This window comes from Muscardinus avellanarius, assembly GCF_963383645.1.
Source record: "Muscardinus avellanarius genome assembly, chromosome: 7".
NCBI classification, from domain to species: Eukaryota; Metazoa; Chordata; class Mammalia; order Rodentia; family Gliridae; genus Muscardinus; species Muscardinus avellanarius.
The window spans coordinates 80,488,279-80,496,216 of record NC_137793.1 but is presented as its reverse complement, the minus strand read 5'-3'; positions in this window follow the sequence as shown (position 1 = coordinate 80,496,216).

Genomic DNA, 7,938 nt, shown 5'->3' with positions numbered 1-7,938 from the left:
ATGGCATAGATTTTGTAAAACTGTCGTTTTTTCCCCAGCCAAACTTTTAAAAAATCTTATAAATATTCTACTTTAATTCAGCCTAGAAAAGTACATTCATTCACTGATCTTTTTTTTAAATTCATAATGATAAATGCTTTAATTTTGTTAAAACATATTTAACATATTAAACATATTTAATAAAAATTCATGTCATATAAAATAATTTTTACTCTTGTTTCGAGAAATAATTTTGTTGGAACTCAATTTTGAATATCCATCTACAACACCATTGTTTTTATCATTACTATAAACTTTTGGGGGAGGACTAAGGATTGAATGGGGGGAGGAATTCTACCTCTTAGCTACATCTCAGCCTTTTTTTATTTTTTTGCAACAGGGTCTAAATTGCTGAGGGCCTTGCTAAGTTGCTGAGGCTGGCTTTGACTCTGCAATCCTCCTACCTCTCAAGTACTAGGATTACAGGCTTGTGCCACCATGCCCAGTTACCAATGACATTTTTTTAGTCATATAACAAGTAAAAACAAAAAAAGAAATTGCACTTTTAAAACGTGGGGGGTGCCAGGCATGGTGGCGCATGCTTGTAATCCCAGCATTCGGGAGGCTGAGACTGGAAGATCATAGTTCACGGACAGCCTCAGCTACTTAGTGAGGCCCTTCACAACTGAGACCCTAATTCAAAAATAAAAAGACTAAATAAAAATAGGGCTGGAAGTTTAGATTGGAGGTAGAATGCCCCTGGGTTCCCTCCCCAGTACCACAAAAAAGAAAAAAGAAAAAAAGAAAAACAAAAAAATAGGGCTGGAAGTGTAGCTTGGAGGTACAATGCCATCTGGATACCATCGCCAGTACTGAAAAAATTTTTAAAAATGTGTGGGTATGAGTGTTTTGTTTTTTACTGTACTAGAGATTGAACTCGGGAGCACTCTTACCACTGACCTTACCCTTTTTTTTTTTTTTTGCGGGTCTGGGGATGGAACCCAGGGGCATTTGACCTCTGAGCTACACCCCCTGCCCTATTTTTTTTTATTCTTTATTTTGAAACCAGGTCTCACTGAGTTGCAGAGGGCCTCACTAAGTAGCTGAGGCTGTCAGCGAACCGCGATCCTCTGGTTTCAGCCTCCCGAATGCTGGAGCTTACCATTTTATACCCAGCCATTTTTTATTTTGAGACATCTCACTAGGTTGGCCATGCTGGCTTTGAACTTGTCCTGCCTGAGCTTTTGAGTAGCTGGGATTATAGGCACACACCACCCCACCAGGCTCAGCATTTCTGTTTAGAAACGTTCTCTAATAGGGTACGAGTACATAACCTGAACTAAGATAAGAGTGCCAACCAGTGGGCCTGTCATCTCTGTGTCATCAGTGGGTACTTCCTATGAAAAGGACACCATCTACAGAACTACAAAACAGTCATCAAAATAAGGGAGTGCCATTAATACCTTATTGCATTCCAGTCCCTGGACCCCATTCATTTTTGCCAGATGTACTAGTAATGTCCTGAATAGCAAAAGGATGTAGTTCAGAACCACATGTTGCCTTTACTCGTGGGGTCTAGGTGTTTGCTCATGTCCTGGAATGTAGTACCTAGTTTTTCATTGGCCCTCTTGACCTTGACACTTTTGGAGGTCCCAGAACAGTCATTTTGTAGGGTGGTGGGGTTGTTTTGTTTGTGGTACTGGGGGATGGAACCCAGGGGCATTCTACCTCCGAGCTACACCCCCAGCCCTATTTTATATTCTTTATTTTAAAACAGCAAGTGTTCTACCACTGAGCTACATTGTACACACCCTTATTTTATTTTGAGTCAGGATCTAAGTTGCCTGGGCTGACCTGAGTTTGCAGTCCTCCTGCCTCAGCCTCCTAAGTAACTCGAATTACAGGCATGTGTCACCACACCCAACAATGCTGGGGTTTTTTTTTTTTTTTTTGACAAGACGACATACAGGTTTCTCTATTCCAGCCTTGCTTTCTTGTTTTCGTTCAGTGAAAAATTATTTTGAAAGCTGTGATTTGAGTGCTAGGCATACTTAGTGTTTACTAAGGTGCCACTCACCTGGCCTGGTCCTAAGCCATTGCAGTGGCTAGAGCTTGGGAACATGCATAGTATGTATACATGTTTATCATGTATACATACATATATGCACACCCTAACATCTAAATTTACTTCCCTATCCATAGATTGGAAACCATGAATTCACACTAGTACTTCCAATTTCACTATGACACCACAGGGGTCATTCTAATTTTCTCCCTTTCTATATTTGCAACTCCCTTTCCAGACATGGTTTCCATTACCCTCTGTGTAACAGCCCATAATTGGCAAAGATTCTCTTATATTTGGGCACACTTAAAATTGCTTATAAAAAAAAGTGGTACAATTTTTAGAATAGTTTTTCTTCTAAATATTTAAATAGGCATTTTTGTTTTTCTTCAACATGGTAATTTAAACCATTTATTCCACATTAAGATTGGTTCCTAAATTTCAGAACTCTTAGTTGATAGATATAAGCCAGCAAAATTAATGCTAAAAACTTTCTGTAGCCATAGATGCCCTGTGGTTATTGGCATGTTTGTGCTGCTGCTCACTGAAGAGTCTGTACATTATGAGGAAAAAAATGAGTTTATTTGCTTAGTTCAGAAATGCAAGGCAAAAGGACTGATTGCTCTCTCTTCTGTTTCCATATTCTTTTCCTTGTGAACTCTAGTTCATCTCATAGCTTTCATTATTATGATTCACAAGACTCCCAAATCTACAATCTCTCTCTCTCTCTTTCTTTCTCTTCTCCTCTCCTCTCCTCTCCTCTCCTCTCCTCTCCTCTCCTCTCCTCTCCTCTCCTCTCCTCTCCTCTCCTCTCCTCTCCTCTCCTCTCCTCTCCTCTCTCTCTCTCTCTCTCTCTCTCTCTCTCTCTCTCTCTCTCTCTCTCTCTCTCTCTCTTCCCCCACATGTGTGAGCCTCAATTTCAGGTCCTTAATGGAGCCCCAGAAATACGCACTTTATTAAGTGGCCCTAGTGATTTTCATGCTGGCCTGGAGCCAGACCCAGCCAACTGCTGCTCGCCTGCAGAGAACACTTAGGATGACAAGTGTGAGCAAAGCAGTGTTGCTTTGTTCTGGGTCAGCACCTAGGAGGAATAAGGTAAGCCCCGCCATTGACCCTGGCTCCTAGGTGGATTGCAAGGAGCTGAATCTCCGGCATGGTGTATTACAAGGATGCCTTAACATCTGGTCTCTGCGCACGTGTGCACATGCACACACACACACACACACACACACACACACACACACACACACACACGCTGAGAAAAGGAGGGAGAACTATGGACAATAATGCATGAGCCAGAATCACACACTCTTGATATTTCTTAATTAGGCTCATTTGCAGCAACCAAGTACTTGTATAGCAACTGCAGAGAATAGACAAAGGATCCCAGTCCAGGGAATGGCACGGAGCATCATCCCATTGAGAACATATGCAGAAAGTAAGACTTAAACTTTTTTTCTTTCCTCATAGTCTAATAACCAGCTTAGCACTTTTTGAGGAGGAAAAAAAAAAAAGCTCTGAATCGTGAATGCATCTCACAGCTGGCTGCACCATGTGCAATATTCAAAACAACAAGAACAAGCTAATCATAGAGAACCAGCAGCAGTGAAAGCCCTCTGCTGGCTTCCGAAGGGCTTGTAATTGAGCGCAGATGGCCCCAGTGGGGATGGGGAGTGTGTCCCTGCTGACTCCTCGCACCCCGGAGGACCAAGCAGGGCTCCTCAAGGCTCTCAGCCCTGATTGTGTCCTTGTGGGGACTAGGAGCCGGGCTGCTGAGGGAGGAGGGAAGGAAAGTGGAGGCTGAGCCTGCTGGGCCTTCTGCCCAGCTCCCCCAGACCACATGAGCAGGTCTCCAGGCAGCCCACATTTAGATTTGATGAGTCTATGGTCTCAAAGTTATAGAAGGCCTGGGGTGAGGGCATAGGAATTGGAAATTATCATAGTCCAAAGAGCCCCATCTTCAAGTTGCAGGTAGATGTGAGGTGTCAGAAGCTTCCCAGAAGAGTATCATCATGGAAACAGGCTGTTCCTTTCAGGGTGCATCCTTCAGAGGAATGGGCTGCCACCACTAGCCTCCCCTCCCCTCTCTCCTCTCTCCTCTCCTCTCCTCTCCTCTCCTCTCCTCTCCTCTCCTCTCCTCTCCTCTCCTCTCCTTCTTTTCCAACCCTTTCCTTAATTTCCCCTGAGGGAGTATAGAGCTGGGCACTGTAATTCCAGCTATTCAGGAAGCTGAGACAGTAGGGTTGCAAGTTCAAGGCCAGCCTGGGTAACTTAACAAGACCTCATCTCCAAATGATGATGATGAGGAGGAGGAGGAGGAGGAGGAGGAGACAGTAGGGTTGCAAGTTCAAGGCCAGCCTGGGTAACTTAACAAGACCTCATCTCCAAATGATGATGAGGATGATGATGATGACGATGATGATAAAAATAATAAAGTGGGGATGTAGCTCAGTGGGAAACCCTAGGTTCAATACCTCATACTGGGAAGAAAAAATATTCAACCTTTAGAAGAAGTATGGTGGTGATCTTTATCATTAAATTACACACTCCAGACTTTCACTTTTTTTTTTTTTTTTTTTTTTTTGGTGGTACTGGGGTTCCTGGAAACCCTTCTACCTCCGGGCTACACTCCCAGACCTATTTTATACTTTTCATTTGGAAACAGGGTCTCTTAAACTAGCACGGCTGGCTTCAAACTTACTGGATCCTCCCGTCTCCATCTCCCAAGGGCGGGGATTACAAGCATGTGCCACCACGCCCAGCAGGGTTGTGCTTTTTGAAAGGTGAAAAAAAGATTTGCTCACCATTCCTCTGGGTCTAGTCATTCCCTCCCAAGTGGACCCGTGTTCCACTGGTAAGAGAAGCATGTTTCTAAAAACTTGTGGTCTTATTTCTGTATCATGTGCTCTAACCAGAGTTGCAGCAAAACTCGGCATTTTATGTTGTTCCTAAACCTGAGCACACATTCCTATCCCTCACCAAGTTTGTTTCTGTTCCCTTTCAACCAGGAGCTTCCTCCCTTCAGATGTGGGCAGGTGTTTACGTCTGCTCAGGTAGCATGCATTTCAGTGTAGTTTGAGGTCCCCCTCTGTTTCTAGCCTCATTGCCCTCATTCCTATGGGAGGTAGGGGGATGGAGAAGAATAGACCTCCAAACAGATGGTGGTGCTCTCAATGGTTAGAGCCCTGTGTTTGGAGGGAGTCAGGCCTAGATGCAGATGTCACGTTGGGCGGGAGGGGGGGGTGCCCTGCTCAGAGAGATCTGGGCCTGCTCCTGCTGTACAGCACAACGCCCCTGTCCCCTTCTTCCTGGGGGAACCCCCTCACTTGTCTACTTGATGGCCCTCACAATCAGGTTAGGGATGGCACATTTTTAGGTGCTCCTGGCTAAGCTCCTGTGGTCTTCAGGAGCCTCTGCAGCTGGCTGTGACCAGTCAGGACTGGAATCTCCTCACAGAGAGTGAAGATAGCCTGCTGCTTGGCTGATCTGTAAGCTGTGCTGAATTCCTGCCCATCTGTTCTCCCAGCTGAGCCAAGGCCAAAGCTGTTTTACCTTTTGCCAACCCAAGAAATGACGCTGAGCTCCATCTCTGAGGCTTCTGCCCTGATCCCCTGCAGCCCTTGTCCTTGGCAACCTCTGTAGCCCCTCTCACCTGCCAGTGTGGCTCCCCAGGGAGAGGTGGCCCTGGGCTCATAGCTGGTGTCCACTCACAGGATGTTCGTGGGGTTTTGTCTTTGTTTCTTCCATCATTATTCAAAGCCTGCTCGGAGCCAACATCTCTACTATGGCCCTGAGCAGGTTCTCACAATGACTTTTCTATTTTCTCATATGTCAAGGAGGGAATAATCCCCACTATCCTTACAGAGGAACCATGAGGGAAAAAAGAAGAGACTGATCTTGTCTGCCCCATGGCCACCTACTTCCCTAGTTCTGAACTCTGGATTCTAATGAGTAACCCAGCAAAAGCACTACACTTTCAAGCCCCTTCCCCCTGGGGTAAGGCATGGCCAGGGAGACAGACTGGGCAAGCCTCATATACTATGTACTGGGCAAGCCCTCTTGGAGAGTTCTTTGGAACTGAGGGGGAAACCTCTTGTATCTCCTATTTGCCTTCTTTTTCTGCCAGGAACACATACTTGTCGGCTGAAGTCCACAAGAATGGTGGAGCCGAGGACAGGAGCCAGATTGTCTCAACACATTCAGGAGCTGCCACACTGGTCCTGCATGGTCTCTTTTAGATGCCTGCACATAAGCCTCTCATGTTTTAAGCCACTGAGGCCAGATCTCTGTTACTAGCAATTCTAATTTAGTCAAGACAAAAATGGCCTCACTATTCCTGATGTCCAAAGATTCTACCTGTCCTGTTTGCTGCAGGCATCAAGGTGGAGACAGTCCAGGGGTGGCACTTGACTGCTCGGTGACAGGACTGCGTGCTAGAGTCTGTGCTGACACTTCTGACAACCCATCAAAGTAAGGGAGGGCACGTGTCCTCTCACAGGATCTTGGGAAACAACATTACTAGTAGAAAAGAGAACTGGGAAGAAAATAGACTTCAATTCTCCGAAAGCTGGTATTCACCTGCTTTTCACCTTCCACCATATTTCAAAGCGAGATTAGTCAACAAATCAGAATCCCCAAACTGTTGGAGCTAGGAGGGCTTGGGATTCAGTCTGCTGCTCAACCCATGATCCACCTGGAGGTCCTCTCCAAGGGGTTACCTCCAGCCTCCACCTGACTACATTCAAGGTGGCCTGTTTGCCGTGGCCTTTCTACTTGGCTCTGATTTTCAGAGATGTGATGAGATTTCACCCATTAGTCTCAGTTTTGTGAATGGAGCTACAGATCTTTTCCTCCCACTGGTTAACCCTCTAGTATTTGAAGACATCTTTTTTTTAAAGTTACTTATTCTTTTTAGACTTATTAAAGAGCAACTCAGAAGCTGGGCATGACAGTGCACAGCACACCTATAATTCCAGTACTTGTGAGGCTGAGACAGGAGGATCACAGGTTCACTGCCAGCCTTCAACTTAGACTCTGTTTCAAAATAAAAATAAAATAAAATATGGTAGAGAATACAGCTCAAAAGGTAGATTGCCCCTAGGGTCCCCCCACAAAAGGAACAACCCAGAAGCCAGGCACAGTGGCACATGTCTGTAATCCCAGTATTTGGAAGGCTAAGACAGGAGGATCACAGGTTTGAGACCAGCCTCAGCAATTTAGCAAGACCCTGTTACAAAATAAAAATAAAATAGGGCTGAGGTATGATAAGTAAAATAAAAAATTAAATGCGAGTAAAATAAAAATAAGTGAGTACGGCGGAGTGTGAAAAACACGAGAGAGGTCCGGTACACGTGGCATGTAAAGTTTTAATGGCACGGCTCTCCCGGGGATCAGGGCGAGGCACCGTGGGGCCCGCGCGCCTGTCCGAAGCTTGAGGACGCGGGCTCTCCTTTTAAAGGCATGCATCTCGCGAGATGAGGGTTTACTCGCGGGAACGCCCAATTCTCGCGGGGGGTTTCAGCCCCTCCCTTGCCCTGCAGAGGTCATGTGACACAAAGTCACATGAGTGCAGGACCCAACTTAACATTCCGGCCTTTTGATGGTAGGGATAATGGATGACGATTGGACCCTCTAGCTTCTTCCTGCTGTCAAGGGGCGTCGTCAGGGGCCCCAGGCCGGGAGGAGTCGGGAGTTCAGTCCCCCAGAAGGGGGTGCAGGTGGGTGCATAGCTGCAGTGCGAATTGGAGGTTACCCTGGACAGCTTAGTGATGTGCGCTTGAGGAGGCTTGAACAGGCAAGGGCTATTAAAGAAAAAAACAAATCATGAGATTGAGCAGGCGACCAAAAAGGAGACTGGCTTACTCAGTACCTGGAGAGCTACCCTGAGCTGGCAA